General features: G+C 34.6%; 1 pseudogene; it reads left to right on the top strand.

Moving 5' to 3' along the window:
• Positions 1 to 3154: 3154 nt before the first annotated feature.
• LOC143050722 (uncharacterized) lies at positions 3155 to 18322 on the top strand (annotated as a pseudogene).
• The last annotated feature ends 702 nt before the right edge of the window (positions 18323 to 19024 follow it).

The raw sequence follows: 19024 nt of genomic DNA, 5'->3' as shown, positions 1-19024 counted from the left end.
TACGGATCCTATTAATTATCGACCAATTGCTCTTACCAGTTGTGTCTGTAAAACACTCGAACGGATGGTCAATGATCGCCTTGTTTGGTTCCTTGAATCCAATGGGCTATTAGCCAATATCCAGTGTGGATTCCGACAGGGCCGCAGTACTCTTGATCATCTTGTTCGATTCGAATCATTTGTCCGTAATGGTTTTGCGAAAAATGAACATGTAGTGTCGGTCTTTTTCGACCTTGAGAAGGCCTATGATACTGCATGGAAATATGGTATTTTAAAAGATCTATTTGATATGGGGTTGAAAGGCAATATGCCTATAGTGCGGTGACAGAAGTGTAAAAAGTCGTCTAGATAGCGAGTTTAATCTCCCCGAATAACACACGGCTAAAAATGGTCTTAACTTGAAGACAAATGTATTTTCTTTATGTTTTGCCCTGTCGTCAGAAGTTCGTATGGTCACATTTTTCTAAAAAGTCGTTTGAATGACTAGTAGTATATTGAAATGTTTCAACCCCCCTTTTTCAAAATGAAAATTTGAACATATTTGTTTACATTTAATTGATATATTTTTTTCTTAAGTTATTATCATATGTCGAACTATTATGTTCAGTATTTTTTTTTCTTTTAATTTAATAAGTTTACTTAATTTTGACTGTTGAAAATTAAGGTAATTTTTTTTGCAAATTCAGACACAAACTTTAGTTTCTTCTTTATAGTAGTATTGAAAACTATCCAATAATATTTTAACCATAAAGTACTTTATAAAACAAGTTACTGATAAAAATTTCGGAGCCTAAATATGAAAAGGCCTTTAGATATCGAAGAAAAAAGAATAGACTAAAAAACTGAAATTTCAACACGGAACTTGATCAAATCTCTTCCATCACGTTTTTTGTATTATTAAACCTTATGGTCAATAATTACTCTCAACTGATTTATGAAATTGCTACATTTTTCGCTATAAGATACACATATTTTCAATTAAGTGCACTAGTATATAGTACATAGTTTGTTTGTATATGTTTATATTCTATTTCTTTGTTGTAAAACATCAAAAATATATTTTGTTAGAAAATTGTTACTGTAAAAAACTAAATCATTGACGGATAGTTTCAGTTAAAATTCCGCGACATGTACGATTCATCAAGTCCGTTGAAACTTGCCCCTTCTAGTCCTAAGAAAAGACGAAAGTCGTCAAATTTTATGCATTGTTTAATATGCCAAAAACCATCGACTGAACGTTTGAGTCAATTCACAAGTATAGGTAAGTCGACTTTTGTTTCTGCAATGAATAAAAGATTGGATGAGGTGTACAGCAGGGTTCTAGATGAATTTGGTTCATTTGATACTTGTGCATTTGAAGAAATGCAGGCAGTTTACCATCGGTCCTGCTACAAAAGTTACACAAGTAAACATAATTGTTCCCCCTTTAAGAGTGATGAAGCTGCTTGTCTGACATATAATGACGACAGACAATTGTCGGACTGTTGCCCCTCAGTTTCCGGGGTTTGTACGCGTTCGAGAATTCAATCGTTCGACTGGAACTCTTGTATGTTTTGTTGCAAGAAAACCTTTAAGAAAGATCGAAAACTACGCAAGTTTCAATCAGATGAGCGTATTAAGAATGTTTTATCCGTGGCGCAAAGCAATGACGATGATTCAAAAGTTGAAATTATTTCCCATCAATCTTTTAAACTTCAAACACTTTATCATTCTGGTTGCATTACAAAATATTTGCTAAATACGAAAATACAAAAATCTGAACCCGTTGAAGCAGAAATCTCACATCACGATACTGCTTTTACTAATTTTATATTGGCTATTGACAATGATTTAATGGTGGAGAAAAAAGCATTCCTCATGACAACGTTACTTGAAAAATACAGATCTTTCCTTCCTCCTGATTCTAATCTAAAATATTCTACTTAGAAGTTGCAGTCTAAACTCATTGATTTTTATAGGAACTCAGTTGTCATACAAACACAACAGGGTCAGGGTAAGTCTAACATCATATTCAGTAGCAACATAACTATTGGAGATGCCATATCAGCTGCTAATCAATTAAAAACTGACCTCAAAATCTCAGAAATGCAGACATCAATGTCAACTTCGATAGACACAAATAACGAACAGATATTGCATTCCGCCGCAAGTATATTAAGGAAAGACATCGAAACTCTACAGATTTCCACAGACGAGTACCCAACTTCGGATGAATTGTCTCTTCCTTCTTCAATCCAGTCAATGCCTTCGTCTTTATTGAAATTTATTTCATGGTTACTTGATGATATTGCATACAACCAAGCATATTCACAAGAAGTGGCACCCGATAAATTGCGTAAATGCTTGGCAATTGTTGAGTCCATTGTTTCTGTGGCCAAAAACAGTTTTACTCCTTTTCATTTAGGATTGGCCTTACAAGTGTATCATGAGTTTGGTTCGAAACACCTTGTTGAAACATTGAACGCCAATGGATTTTGTGCTTCGTATAGTGAAGTTCGACGGTATCTAACAAGTGTTGCCAATCATGAAATTGAGCGAATCCAAGATGGTGTGTACGTTCCTTATAATGTTTCTCATGTTGCAAATGGCGGGGGTCTTGTTCAAGAAGGTGCCGATAACATTGATTTAAATACAGAAACAATAGATGGAAAAAACACATTTCATTCAATGGCACGGGCCGTTTTCCAAGTCAGTAATTCCAAAGAATCGTCCATTGAACCAGTTGATAAAACGTGGTAATGAGAGATCGTTGACACTGACCGAGGATGCCATGTCCATGATGAATTGTGCTTTTTTCCATAAACCAAAAAATAGAACAGAACCACCCCGAGTTCCTAATGCATATGGAAAAATTTCCCTTTGCGCCACAGATAGAACAAATTCACATGACACTCCCCAGCTTCCTTTCTGGAGTGGGTACAATAGCACTCTTTCAGAAGTTAGGACAGAATATTCAGTTGTTTCATACCCACCCATAATTGACTCAAAGCCAAGTGATATGTCTACAGTATTTACTACCATGAAAAAATGCTTGGACATGACCAAGTCTATAGGACAAGATCATGCTATCCAGACATTTGACCAACAACTGTATGCAATTGCTCAGCAAGTAAAGTGGGCTTTGCCAACAACATTTGACTGCCATGTCTTACGAATGGGTGGATTTCACACATTATCGTGTTTTATTGCTGCAATTGGTAAATTATGGGGCGATGGTGGTCTTCGTGATTTGTTAGTTGATTCATCTGTGTATGCTGCTGCAACTGTGGATCAGATGTTATGCGGAAAACAGTTTAACCGTGCAGTAAGAGGCCTTACATTAGTTTACGAGGCACTTTGCTCTTTGTGGTTTGGCGCATTCTTTCGTTGGCTTAATGACAAGATTGAAAAATTTCCAGAAAATACATTGACCCTTTTTTCCACGTTTATGTCAATGTTTCAGGCAGGGAAAACTGTAGAAGCCAAACACTTTGCTGAGGTGAAAGTTTTTTTTGAAACAAACATTTTGCCTTTGACTGAAGAGTTCCGGATTTGGGGTTGTGAAAATTCCCCCACATTTATGTTCTGGAACATGTTTTTGGAAGCCATTGAAATACTTCTACAGAATGTAAGATCAGAGGGAAATTGGTCCCTTCACTTAAGCTCTACTGCTGCAATGTTGCCCTATATATATGTTACAAATAGGATCAACTACTCAAGATGGCTACCTGTCTACCTGCTAGATATGCTATCATTACCACCAGATGTAGAATTAGCATTTCAACGAGGTGAGTTTTCGATACGCCAGAAGCCTGGAAAGTTCAACGGAGTATGGAGTGACATGGCAACTGAAAAGTCTGTCATAAAAGATTCTAAAGGTTGTGGTGGCATCAGTGGCATAACACGACAAAAGCCAGCCCTGATGAGATGGTCATTGACTCGACATGTGCTTGCAGACTTTACGTCAGAAATGAAAACTCGGTCTGGTTGCATCAATGACAAAAGCGTTGAGCATGATGAGGTTAAGCCAACAGCTTTGATTCGAGTTGAAGAACAAGTTCAGAAAATTTTAGACCATGTTCTAGAAAAAATGACTGACCCGTTTGCCACAGAACTCCATCCACCATCACTAATAAACATTTCTACTGGAATGCACGCTTCAAAAGACATACAGGCCTCTTTGACGTCAGCTGTTGATGATGGTAACACAATGGCAAAATCATTTATTGACGGGGCTTTTTGTGAAGGCAAGGTTCGTAGTTTCTTTGGTTCTATCCCTCGGTCAAAGTTAAAATCATTTGAGGACCTAACGAAAAAAACAAAATTGAATGTAGAACAGGTGAAATTTTGAATCTTCATATCAATCCTGAACTCGTGTTCCGTCGAGCTTTGGTGTTAGCAAATAGTCGAGATGACGTCACTGCTGAAAAGGTGTTGTCATTTCCGATTGGACCAATCCCCACAGCCCTTTTTCATGATGATGGAACCATGAGAAAATCATGTAAAGCCGATCTTTGTCATCAACTCGAAAACGAGACAACATATTGTCACTCTCTCCCTGACTTCGATAAATCGCTTACAGTTTTGATAAGGGATTGTATGGCTCTTATCCAGTGTATCAATGCAAAAAAATTGAAAACTTTTGGTGACATTGGGACACAGATCGTTCAATCTCAGCTCCGCGGCTTTTCAAAAGCATCTTCCGTTGTTGATGTCTTTGACAGATATGACGTCAAACTTTCTATCAAAGCCGCGGAACGTGATCGTAGATCACACTTTACAGCAAAGGTTTTCCAAATAATCGAAGGTCGATCCCTTCCAGACTGGAAAAAGTTTTTATCTTCTAACGAAAATAAGCATTGCTCAAGTTTCTTGGTAGTTTTATAGTTGGTTACCACACAAAGAATCCTAATGCACTAGTAAATAATAATGAACTTACGTTAGCTGGAACTTTTTCCGATCCTCAAATCGTAAAACGCATTTGTGATCAAACTGTCAAAGACTGCGTTGATCTTTACAGTACGCATGAAGAAGCTGATACTCGTATGATTTTGCACGCAATCTATGCTGATAAGCAGTTTGGTAGTGGTAACTTGAAAGGCAGGATCATAGTGAAATCCCCTGACACGGATGTTATAGTTCTTTGTGTCCACTACTTTTCTTCTATGAAAAACACAACAGAACTATGGTTTGAAACAGGAACTGTAACGAGCACCAAAGATGCAAGACGTTTTATACCTATACATGAACTATGCAATTCTTTGAATTCCATCGTAAGTCAATGCTTACCTGCAGTGCATGCAATTTCAGGATGTGACACCACATCGGCAATGTTTGGTATAGGTAAAAAAACGGTTTTCAAAGTTCTGAAGCAGGTGTGTTGTGATGTGTCCGATTTAGTAAACCTGGCAAACTGTGATGTTGAGGAATCTGTTTCAGTTGCAAGAAAGTTTGTTGCTATGCTGTATGATCAAAAGGGTAAATTCAAAAACCTTCACAGTGACCTCAATAAAATGCGTGTAAAACTAGCGACAACGAAAGATGCGTCTCTGGCCAAGCTTCCCCCATGCGAATCAACATTTACACAACATTTGCTTCGAGCATCCTTGCAGACAAGCATATGGATGTCATCGCACCTCCCAAAACCACCTATTAGATCTCCGTTAAATTTTGGATGGATTGATAAGGATGGTTTGAAGCCTGTGTTTTTCGAGGGACAAATGTCCTCGGACTTCCTACAAGACCTTGTTTGTACTTGTAAAGGAAAATCTGTATGCTCAAAAGAATGTGTTTGCTTTGAGCAGAACCTTTCATGTACAGACCTGTGTCCATGCCAGGCAAGTGAAATGTGTAAAAATATTAATACGCGTCTTGTGATTCTTGCTGAAAATGAAGATGACGGAGATAACGCGTAAATGTGTTGCTTGTTGCCCTAGCTGGTACACAATGTTTCAAGTTCTGGGAGGGTTTGCGTGCCTCCAAAATAATTAATCCCCGCCACATTCTGTATGTGTCTGTCCCAAGTCCTGAGCTTGTTATGCAGTGGTTGTTGTTTCTTTCTATATGCTATATTTGTGTGTGTGTTTTCTTAATCTATTTTGTTCATTTATAAGGATGTTACATCATTCGTATACATTTGTTATTTTGGGAATTGAAGCCCAAGCAGTATAGGTTTTAATCATTGTTGAAGGCAGTACGGTGACACATAAGTATTAACTAATGTGTCAGATGGTAATTTTTGGAGAAAAGTCTCGTTAACAATCATACCAAATCTTATTTTTTATATAGAATACCTTTGAAGATTGTTGTACGTTGCCAAGGAAAAAAGGGGGGTTACAGATACCAGAACGATCATGTAATAGACAAGAACAAGAGAATAATACACAACAGCAGATAATACTATGAAAGCCGCAATAATTGTGGAAGAACAGAAGCAACTTTACAAGTATTCTTTTGAAAAAACAGAACCATCCGCAAAAATCAATTTGAGGTCATATTTGACTGTAGTGTATTATTGCTTCGTTTTGATACCACACCCAATATGATAGTTTTAAAAATAATTTGGAAGTACTGTCCTTCATGACTCTTAATTTTAATCTGGAATTGAGAATATTTATAAAGCTACGATGCTCTAAACATTTTATGGGTTGAAAACTGGATTTTTGCAGTTTTGTTTATAAAACGTCGTTTACGGACATTTTTTATAAAAAAAAATTGTTATAATTAATGTTTGTGTATAATAACAAACATTTCTAAAGCTAAAACAGTATCGTTTGTATTGAGGTAGAGATTAGAAATAGAAATAAATGTCAAAATTGAAACCCTTCAAAATTTTCACAGATTGGTACATATGACCTTTGACCTCAATTAAAAAAAATTGTGACCATATGAAGTATTGACGACAGGCATAATGTTATAGCACAAGGTTTCCTCTTTCGAATGATATATTATATAGGTGTGTGTTCGGTGGGGAGATTAAAGTCAAAAAAAATCTTCCTTCAGTCACCGCACTATAATTTTATTTCTAATTTTCTCTCTAACAGACAATTTAATGTTAGAGTTAATTCGACCATGTCTGATCAGTATGATCAAGAGATGGGTGTCCCTCAGGGCAGTATTTTATCTGTTACATTATTTAGTCTTAAAATCAACAGCCTTGTTGAAGTTTTAAAAAGTAATATTGAAGGTTCATTGTACGTTGATGATTTTTTAATATGTTACAGAGGCAAAAATATGAATAACATTGAAAGACAATTACAATTATGTCTTGGAAGAATTGAAAAATGGGCCTCGGAAAATGGTTTTAAATTTTCCACGTCAAAAACGGTCGGGATGCATTTTTGTAACAAAAGAAAATTGCATCTTGATCCAAAACTAACTTTGTACGGCAACCCAATTAAAATGGTTGATGAAACCAAATTTCTTGGTTTACTTTTCGATAAAAAGTTAACCTTTCTACCCCATATCAAAATGTTAAAAGCGAGATGTTTAAAAGCTTTAGATATTTTAAAAGTTGTCGGCAGCACCGACTGGGGTGCTGATCGCAACATTTTACTCAATTTATATAGATCTCTAGTTAGATCTAAACTAGATTATGGCTCTGCAAGGAAGTCCTACATACAGATTCTCGATGCTGTGCATCACCAAGGTTTGCGTCTCTGTCTTGGCGCATTTAAAACCTCACCAGTTGAGAGTCTGTATGTAGAGGCTGATGAGCACTCACTGTCTGACAGACGTTTGAAGCTTGGACTTCAATATGCTGTCAAACTAAAAGCCCATTCAGATAATCCTGCCTACAGCTGTGTTTTTAATCCCATTTATGCAGATATTTTTGCAAAACATGAAAATAAAATTCCTCCGTTAGGTATACGTTTAAAACCACATTTAGCTTCTTTTGATTTAAAATCTGTTGCTCAAGTTAAAATTTGCAAATGTCCTCCATGGGAACTTCCCAAACCAAAAATGATATTTGATCTCCGTGAACACAATAAAAATAAAACAAATCCTCTTTTAATTCAGCAACACTATGCTGAAATTAAAGCCGATTATCTAGATTTTTCAACTGTCTATACTGATGGATCAAAAGATGGTGATAGAGTTGCATCTGCTGCTGTCTTCAGGGACAGAGCTGCAACTCTCCGTTTGCCATCTGATGCATCCATCTTTACTGCTGAAGCAGAAGCAATAATTTTGGCTTTGAAATTTATTGCTTCTTCAGATAAATCCAAATTTATTATATGTTCGGATTCACTTTCATGCTTACAAGCTATACGAAATACTAAAATTAAAAACCCAACAATCCTGAAAATTTTATATGTAATGAGGAATTTAAAAATTCTTCTGAAAGAAATAATATTTCTATGGGTTCCGAGTCATGTTGGAATCCTTGGAAACACAGCTGTAGACCTTGAGGCAAAGAATGCCCTGGGTGATCCTCTATCTAACTGTGATATACCATATACTGATTTTAAATCTAATATTAGAGAATATGTTTTTAATATATTGAAAAATAAATGGAGTAAAAAAGATGATAATAAATTGCATGAAATTAAACCTAATTTAGGCAAACCTTTTAATAATATTATGTGCAGAAAAGATCAGTGTGTTATTACTAGATGTCGTATTGGTCATACTAGAATAACACACGAGTATCTTTTAAAAAATGAAGATGAACCACAATGTGTTCCTTGCAACTGCAAGTATACTATTAAACATGTTTTAATTAATTGTATTGACTTTGCTGATATTCGTAAGAAGCATTTCAATGTCAATAATATGTATGATTTATTTAATAATGTTCCATTTACAAATATTGTTGCTTTTTTAAAAGAAATTGGAATTTATTATAGAATATAAAAATGTTGTTATATTTAAATCGATTTTAATTTTTATCACGTTATTTTACTGTTGATTTTTATTTGTATATACTCAATTTGCTTTAGTCAAGAATTTTAGTATATTGAAGGACTTTTTGTCTTATTTTAAAAATATGCTTTAAATTGTAAAAATATTCGAATTAGCTCTCGCCGCGATATAGCCTTTTATGTGCTAATGCGGCGTAAAGCAACCAACAATCAATCAATTATATCTATGAAACAGACATTTACTTTCTTTTTTCAAAATCAATCAAGAGGAATGAACTTCACCAATACATCTGAACTATAACTTAGGGAATTTTTGAGATGTGAAAAGATTGGAAGAGTGACAGTTAAACTGAAGAGAATGGTGTATAACCTAATATGTCTTTACTTTGTGTCACATCATCATTTCCTTTTTTTCTGAAAGCTAATATAAAAAAATGAAAATTTGAATAATATGCTTTCAATGCACCATTCACATATGACAGGCAATAATATTACACATATTCGACAGAAATTAAACATTTCTAAGATAGTGTTTTCCACAACAAAGACAAAAGAACAAATATGCATGCTTCTATAGCAAAGCAATATGCCCAACTTAACAAACAAAAATTAAACTACAGGCGTATCCATATTGAATTTTGTTCACATCAGTGATAGGTCCCCTGCACATTGGGCACCTTTCTTTATTCATTAACAAATGTTGTGCACATACAAAACATATTGTGTGGACGCAGAGGGTGTTAGAATGGTGTCAACTTCTCTGTCAGCACACACCACACATCTTTTCAAGCATTAGTCAATTACCTAAAAGTATAAAAAGATCGGTATATCCTGCTTGAAAGAGGGACGAAAGATACCAAAGGGATAGTCAAACTCATAAATCTAAAACAAACTGACAACGCCATGGCTAAAAATGAAAAAGATAAACAGAAAAACAATAAAAATTATCTATATACATTAGCTTTCCAGTATTTTAAATCATTTTCAATAGACCTAGTCCGTTCCAGCTCTTTGCTGTCTCACATTTCTGTTAACATTTCCAACATGAATATGTTCCATTGTATTGTACACCATTACATAACATGCCCCTTGCAGGTAGGTTTACAGTACCACATAGTAAATAAACTTTGTTTATTACGTTTCCTCGCTCTTGAGAGAAACAATTAATGTCATTGTTTTACTTCTTGAATGAATCTTAAGAAAAGTGAAAGGAAAGTGCTCATGGAGGTTTTTTGGTTACCAAACCAAAGACCAGCTAAATTCATGTGTTCTTTCATCATCCGCAGTATGTATGAACGTTCAATGATTACCATAACTAATAACCAAAAAAAAACTTTACTACTTTTAAAGACTGAAGCACAATCAGTGTTAAAGGTAAAGTGTAGTTACTTTGGATTTACATATATAAACGAAACACATTTAAAGTACTGATAATCTATTGAAATAATGCATGTTGATAGTTGTACAGTTATAATGCAGAATGAATCAAAACCGTGAGAAAGCTTGCTATTAACTCTTTTACTATAACCAGATGTATATAGAAAATATCTAACATTGATAATCCCAAAGGGTGACTGGGGTATAGAAATATGATCACTTGGTCTCCTCCCGACCGGCAGTAAAACGCTTGCCGAAGTGGTGCGTCCGTTTGGCTGTGCGGAATGTATCATGTTTGCAGTCACGTCCGGTCAGAAGGGGACGTTAAATCCGATGCCTCGTGTAAAGAGAGTGCCATGCTCTTTGCACGTTAAGAACCCTTGCAACAACTCTTTGACGGGTCCGTAGGTGGCCTGTTGCAAAGCAACATTTCTGTCCCTATCCAATATACCCTCCTTTTCCGGTGGCAGTCTAAATTTCTCCGACCATCATCCCAGGTGGCCTCTATTGGATCAACCTACCTATTGTATTTATTGTGAACTTGTTCTCGGCATGAATATGCATGAATATTTGCCACTGGACGTTAAGCAACCAATAATCAATCAATCAATCTAACATTGATAACATGGATAATGTAAACATTGACCGTAGAACTGAGAATTAATGTCTGTGATCTAACTTTACTACACATCTCCACCCTTAGATCATTGATCAGTTAAAACAATTTCACGCTTAAATTAATGTCTTTCTTGAATGGAAATAAAACTGATGTAAAAACAAATGAATTTTTTTTTTTAGAAAACTGAAGTAGTCCGTTCTTGAGTGTTTATGCAATTAAATAGAACTATAAAAATGTTCGCAAATCTTCTCCATTATCCTAATGAATTAAAGCACTAAAATACTTGGGTTTTGATTGAACGGATTATTAAAGCCTCATAAAGCTTTCTGTTCAGTGTGAGCCAAGTATCTGTGCTGAAGGCCACACTTTGACTTAAAATTGTTTATTATTTACATAATGTGACTTGGATGGAAGGTTGTTTCATTGGTACACATACCACATCTTAATATATCTAATCAAGTACAAGATTTCCTGTAAAGGGTGCATTAAGACTTTGTATCTAAATTCATGTCTTTCTACTGCGTTAGTTTTGTAGTGTTCATACAAACTATGGCAGATTAAAAAGCTATTAAAAATTTAACTTCCAATCATTTTTTTATATTTTAAAATCTACCTTCTGGTAGGTGTTAACCATAGGACTGGTGTAAAAATTAAGCAGTAATTGGCCAGTAAAATTGCATTGCAACTTCTCTTCTATCAAATATATAATCAGATTTTATGTCGAGCCCAAAGTAAACAATGAAAAGAAAGTTTCAAACTGTCTTTCCGAGTGTATTACAGATGACAGTGACTCTGAGTTTGTTATAAATACAGAAGAAGCCGTATCCACTAAAATATTAAGTCCGAAACAAATTGAACTGAATTTTTCTTCAACTCACACTTCACATTGATTCTGCATTGTATGCAAGAAGGAAGGTACCAGTAGAAATAAGTTATGCAAAGTCCCTTTACAGGCAAGAACCCAAGCCTTTATTAAAAATGCCGTTTTCATAGATGGAAATACACGCTGTTGCAAACATCATTTACCTAAACAACTTTTTGACGACACATCACTTCAAGCATTAACTGCAAAATACACTACAACATATATGAATCGTTCTGATATAACTTCATTATTAGAAAATGTGAGAAAAACCTTGGCAACCTCTCATATCCTGAATTTTGACAATCCATTATCATTATCTGATGGTGACTATTACAATCTTACTGGATTATCAAAGCAGCAGTTTAATGAACTCTCCTCATATATTGTATCAGCACGTCAAACCAATGTTAGGTCTGTACACACATGTATAGCTGTCTTGTTAACAAAACTAAGGACAGGACTTCCAAATCATATACTTGGAACAATATTTTCGTTAGCAAAAAGCCAAGTGCAAAGATGCATTCATAGTGCCAGAGTTTCCCTTATGCAGGATTTTGTACCACATTTCATTGGGTTTCAGCATATACACCACGAAGATTTTGTTCGGAACCACAACACTCCAATAGCAAACACTCTGTTTGCCAATGCTGCAATTATTGTCATGGACGGTACTTATATCTACCTACAGAAAAGCGCTGATTATGAATTCCAGAGGTTATCATACAGCCTGCATAAAAACAGACCGCTAGTAAAACCAATGGTCATAGTAGGAACAGATGGATATATCCTGTCAGTGCTGGGTCCCTATTTTGCAAACGGAAAAAATAATGACGCGGCAATAACAAAGCACATGATTTCTGTCAATGCCGAAGGCATGAATGAGTGGCTAGAGACTAGCGATGTTTGTGTGGTCGACAGGGGCTTTAGAGACGTGATAGACTTCTTAAAAGAACAAGGGTATACCGTAGAAATGCCAGTTTAGCTGAAGAAGGGATCAAAACAGCACCCGGTAGAAGAAGCTGACGCCAGCAGACTAGTAACTAAAGTGAGATGGGTCGTTGAAAGTGTGAATGCACGAGATAAACAATGGAGGTTCTTCGACAAGGTAGTTTCTAACCATTTCATTCCAATCACTGGTGATTTATTACGGATTGTATGCGCTGTTGCAACAGTTTTCGACCACCACTTGCTGGTACACACCCTGAGGATAAAAGTATTGCCGAAGCAATGCTTGAAAAATGCAAAAAGGGAAATGCAATCCAAAAGATGGTGACGGAAGAAGGCTTTTTGACCAAACGTACCATTTACAAATTAGTTGATGCATCAAATGTTTTAGATTAACTAGCAGATTTTCCAGTTCTGAGTATGAATAAAATACGAGAAATAACCATGGGGGTATATCAGCTTAAACAGGCCCCTAACTATGTCAGAGAACACGAGGACGAAGACGGAAAATTTGAACTGTATGTGTGCAAAATCAAAGAAAACCTGCTCAAAATTAAAATACAATCTAGGCACAGTAACAAACTTTCCCATACTGTCTTCATAAGTTACAGTGACGAAGGAGATATAGAAGGATGGTATTGTATATGCAAATCGGGAGCACGAGTTGTTGGTTGTTGTGCACATGCAAGTGTGCTATTGCATCTGGGGTATCAAAGACTTGAACAGCAGTCTGGATCAAGGAGAGACTTTAAAACATCTGTTTTAGATGCATCTCACATACCGAGTTCTGATGAAAGTGACTGTGATTCTTTGCCAGAGGAGTAAAATAACTAATACAAACTGTGTTTATGTGACAGCTACTTTTCACTTATATTTTAGGGCATAACTTTAATTAAAATTCTGTTTTTCAAGAATATGTTTAAATAAGTAATTTATTCACATATTTTATGAGCATTTACAAATAGTTAATGTCTTATTCTCATTATTTACCAAATCATGCTGATTTAGTCATTGTATTGTGGTTAAATTACTTTTCTATAATGAAATGGTCATAACTTATTCATGTAAGTGAATTTTATCGTCCATGCAAATGTTAGTAATAAAACAATATTTTCATATAATTTTCGGTGAACTTAAAATTAGAATATCCAAATCTCAGACGATAAGGAGTAAATAGGCTATTAAACAAAATGCTGTTCATATACATTTAACTTATATGAGATTTTTGTACTTTGTATAAGAAAAGACTGTTCAATTAAAATGTAGTAACATGAAAAAAGAAGAAAGCTGTTATGTAATAGTCACGTATTAAATATATATATGTTGTGTTTCCATGATACCCACTGAATTCATAAGTCTTACATAAGTCGAAAACCTTACCTGTCAGGAGCAATGGAAAATACTTCTTTTGATTTTAAAGTTTAGAATATAAGATGGTACAAACTAGAATAATAATACTCTTGAAAAGTATCTTAATATGTTTGTAAAAACACTTTCCCTTCTGACTTGCTGTTGTTGCTAAGGAAATACTATTAAATATATACATGATGTTGATAACTATAACTACAAAAAGCATATTATTTGGTTTTAATTTTGCTTTAAATACATTTGCCAATACATATTAGGAAATTGTCTTGATAAAATTACCGATTTAAGGTAACATCAAATACAGTTATAAAAAAAAAGTCAAATTTACAGTGAAATGTTGAAAAAATATCAGTATTGGTAAAAATATATTAATTTCCAAAAAAAGGAAAATTTCCTGAAAAAATATTCCCGAGGAAATGGTACAATTTTTAAATAAAGCTGTGGTGTTTTAATTTTACTTCTAATACATTTGCCTATACATTTTAGAAAATGGTCTTGATCAAATGACCTATTTAAGGTAACATCAAATAAAGTTATAAAAAAAGTTGTCAAATTTACATTTAAAATGTTGAAAAATATCTCAATATTGGTAAAAATGAATGAGTATCCAAAAAGCAGTGATATTTACTGAAAAATATTACCGAGGAAATTTTGCAAATTTTAAATAAAGCTGTGGTGTTTCAATTTTACTTCTAATACATTTTTCAATACATAGTAGAAAATTATCTTGATCAAATGACCAATTTAAGGTAACATCATTTTAAATTATCCAAAAAAATGTCAAATTTACAGTAAAATGTTGATAAATTATCAATTAAGGTCAAATCTGAATGAATATTCCAAAAGTAGTAAAATTTACTGACAAAAAAATATTGAGAAAATGTTCCTTCATCCAAGCATATCTTGGATGTGCAGGATGAAGGTCATTCTTAGAATATGAGCCTGAGGCTCGAAAGTAATGAATTCTTCTCTGTGAGGGATGAAGTTAACATGTAATATCTCTCTTTAAAGAAACGAACTATAACCACCAGACCATAGATAGCCAGTGACCTTGACCCTAGTATATAAGCACCTGTTCCATAATAACTCGTCATAATTTAAAGCAAGTTTGTGTCGACCAAAAAACCCATAAGAAAAGGGTGGGTCTAACTCTAACTCATAATCCCTAGGGTGGGAATTAATTACTTTCGAGCCTCAGGCTCATATTCTAAGAATGACCTTCATCCTGCACATCCAAGATATGCTTGGATGAAGGAACATTCTTATTCATATTTCGCCTTCTGTCTCAAGTAATGAATTAGCTTGTTTAAAGTGTAGACACAAACTAAAAACAAAAGCATACAAATGCAACATTTAATAAAGCTTAAACAAATACAAGATCAAGCATTAATAACTGCAGAAGCAAAGTCTGTATTGCCAATATCATTAAATTCTCTGTTATAAAACTTATAAAATGTATTAGCACATGTCCAATTAGCTGTTGCCATAATGTCTTTCACAGAACATCCAGAAGCTAACGCAGCTGAAGTAGAGGCACCTCTAAATGAATGTGCCTTAAAAATGTTAATATCTATGCCCGCTAAAAGTAACACGGTTTTTAACCATCTAGATAACGTAGAAGTAGAAACCTTACGAAAAGTTGCAAAAGAAATGAATAAACTAGAAGTCTTCCTGACATCTCTTGTACGTAAAACATAATTAATCAATGTCTTCACCACGCAAAGTTCTGGTTTAACAAAAAGCTTAAACATCACATTAGGCAGACTAAAACCAGGTCTAGTAGTTTTCAAAAGTTCCTGTATATGAAACACTATAATCCCTTGTCTTTGACTAAAAGACATAAAATTTAAATCTAGTGCTGATATAGATTGTGCTCTAGCAGCTGTAGTCAAAGCAACTAAAGCTACAAGTTTAAAAGTCAAATTTTTCAATGTTAAATCCTCCAATGGATATAAAGAACTCGAAGAACGAAAGTACTAAATTTACATCCCAAGTGAAAGAGTATCTTGCTCTTGGCGGATTCAGGTTAAAGCAACCTTTCAACATACGTTCAACAAAAACAATTTTAGTAACCTCTACTCCAAAAAAGGATAAAGTCTGTGTCAACATTGACCGAGTGTTATTTAACACTGAATATGAAAAGTTACGGTTTTTCAAAAAAATTAAATAATCTATTACATCCTTTTCAGATGGTCGAAAATAATTGGTTTTCCTTTGAACACACCAAATAACGAATTTTCTCCAAGAATATTGGTATTGCTTGATTGTAGAAGGTCTCCAAGATGCAATGATGACATCTGCAGATGATTCTGAAAATCATCTATCAAGTAACGATTTCCGGATACAATACACACGGTTAAACTTAGTCTCTTCCTTAATGGATGGCATTCTCCTGTATGCGGCATCATAACTAAATCTTTGTGTTGAGGCAGTCTAACTGGCAAAGAAATTAACATTGGTATTAGTTAAGAAAACCAACTTTGTGCAGGCCAAAATGGAATAATCAAAATAGCCTTCTCAACTTTGTCACTTTTTTCCCAACAAAGTAAAAGGTGGGAAAATATATGGTCAAAAATTAGACCATGAAATAGTAAAAGCATCAACATAAGTAGCTTGTGGGTCAAATGACCACGATGCAAATCTAGGGACCTGAAAATTCAAACGTGAAGCAAACAAATCCACGTTTGGAACAAAGAAATGTTTACAAATTCTATCAAATATTTCTACTTTCAATTGCCACTCTGTGGAATCTGTAAAATTTCTTTCATGAATTTGACCTACCGAATTAGACTATTTACCGGATTTGTAATCACATAAGCAACACGACGGTTGCCGCATGTGGAGCAGGATCTGCTTACCTTTCCGGAGCACCTGAGATCACCCCTGGTTTTTGGTGGGGTTCGTGTTGTTTATTCTTTAGTTTTCTATGTTGTGTCATGTGTACTATTGTTTTTCTGTTTGTCTTTTTCATTTTTAGCCATGGCGTTGTCAGTTTGTTTTAGATTTACGAGTTTGACTGTCCCTTTGGTATCTTTCGTCCCTCTTTCTAATTTATTACTAAGAACATCAACATAAGAACTACGCTGCTTTGAATTATGAAATTGTTGGTAAAATTTTAGTTTTGATGAATCATGAATTTTTGATGATTGATCCTGTGTGCACTGATCAATCACTCGTTGTATTGTATAGTATAGAACTTTAACGATTTTTATTTATACGGTAAACGACAAATTTGTTTTCTATTACCTGTGTGACGTAAAAAAAATAATTGTCACTTCATGTTTTCTAACTTGCTGTCTTATATGAATTTACCACGATCAACAATTTAGACGATCTTTAAAGACACTTTCATTAGGTGTTTAAAGTTGCATATGAGAAGCTATCTTTGCCGCATTGACTCATATCAACTAGTTTACTTAAAAAAATAACCAGCATCAACATCCTGAAGATTATCATCCGGTGCATGTGAAGGCGAGGTAACTTTTGACAGTTGAACATTTTCCCTAGACGTATTCGTAATGAGCTAATCCATGCACTTAGTTACTGACCAATAATTTTCAAACGGTAATGGAAATTAAACTTGTCGTTTATAGTCTTTTTGGAATTTTGGATCATCTATGCTCTTCAACTTTGTACTTATTTGGTTTTATTAATATTTTGATATTAGCGTCACTGACGAGTCTTATGTAGACGAAACGCGCGTCTGGCGTACTAAATTCTAATCCTGGTACCTTTGATAACTATACAGTATGAAGAGATCCAGTTATGAGTCATTTTTCTTTGGTTGAGGCCGTACGGTGACCTATAGTTGTTAATGTTTGTGTCATTTTGGTCTTTTGTGGATAGTTGTCTCATTGGCAATCATACCACATCTTCTTATTTATCTTTTCAACCGGTTATTGTTTCCAATGATACATGGAACGACTCAACCTTGTTTCTTTTGCAATTACTGGAAATACATCTCTCATTTGTTAATAATCTTTGTTTGCAACCTAAAAATCATTTTGTTTATGCCTATGGTTGATATTTTAGTCTATACCTTAAAGGATTCCGTTCACAATTGAGTGTGGGTTATTCTCTATTTCTGTTTCTCTAAGACACGGATGAGATGTAATACATATGGGGTGAACGAAGTTGAACAAGCATGCGGCGAGATCGAGGATGGTTGTCATAGTCCAGCGGATAACTTTACAAAACTATGCCATTAAATTTCAAAAATTTTCTATTTCTAGGTTGGCTAAAGTTGTAGCTTCAAAGAAAGAGTTGTTAAAGAAGGCAGAGGGAGTTGATGCTGCTTCACCTTGACAAAAAATTTGACCTAATACAGGATAAATGAACATGATAAATAGTTGGACACACGGAAAGTACGGAATAACAATAAGGAAAATGTTCTAAAGCAGTAGATCATGAATAAGGCAGTTGAGCAAAATATTCTCCATGGAAATGAGATAGGTCAATGCCTATCCAGCTGTATACCATACATTACTGACCTACCACCATTGCTTCCACATAAACTGACCTTATAACAAACTAAGTAACATTTTCAAAGTCAATAGACCTAATCACAAAATGATACATAACGGCACCGACACTCAAAACAGTATACACTATAAAAGGCGAGACAAATTCACAGATGACATTAAATATCAAATTTGCAGATATAGCAGGCTTTATTAGCAATGGATGACTTAGAGAAATTTAGATTGGCAATGGAGAAAAATAATGTTATAGAGGTCCAGAAAATCAGAGACGAAAATATGAAAGAAATAAATGTTACCGAGTTTTACAAAAATCACCATCTTGACCACTCAGAATTAGACAGTTTATCGCAAGCACTTCTACCAATAGTTCTAGGACCTATAAATGCTAACTGTTTGGCTTTCAAAACTACTGGTAAAGGAAATTGTCTATACAACCCTTTTTCTCAACTTTTCACAGGAAACGAAGATATTGCTGATAGAATACGTCTTTAACAAGTACTAGTGTTGTATCAAAATAGAAATCTAT

This window comes from Mytilus galloprovincialis, chromosome 11, assembly GCF_965363235.1.
Source record: "Mytilus galloprovincialis chromosome 11, xbMytGall1.hap1.1, whole genome shotgun sequence".
NCBI lineage: Eukaryota > Metazoa > Mollusca > Bivalvia > Mytilida > Mytilidae > Mytilus > Mytilus galloprovincialis.
Note: the sequence above shows the minus strand (reverse complement) of the source record. Positions and strands in the feature narration are given on the sequence as shown.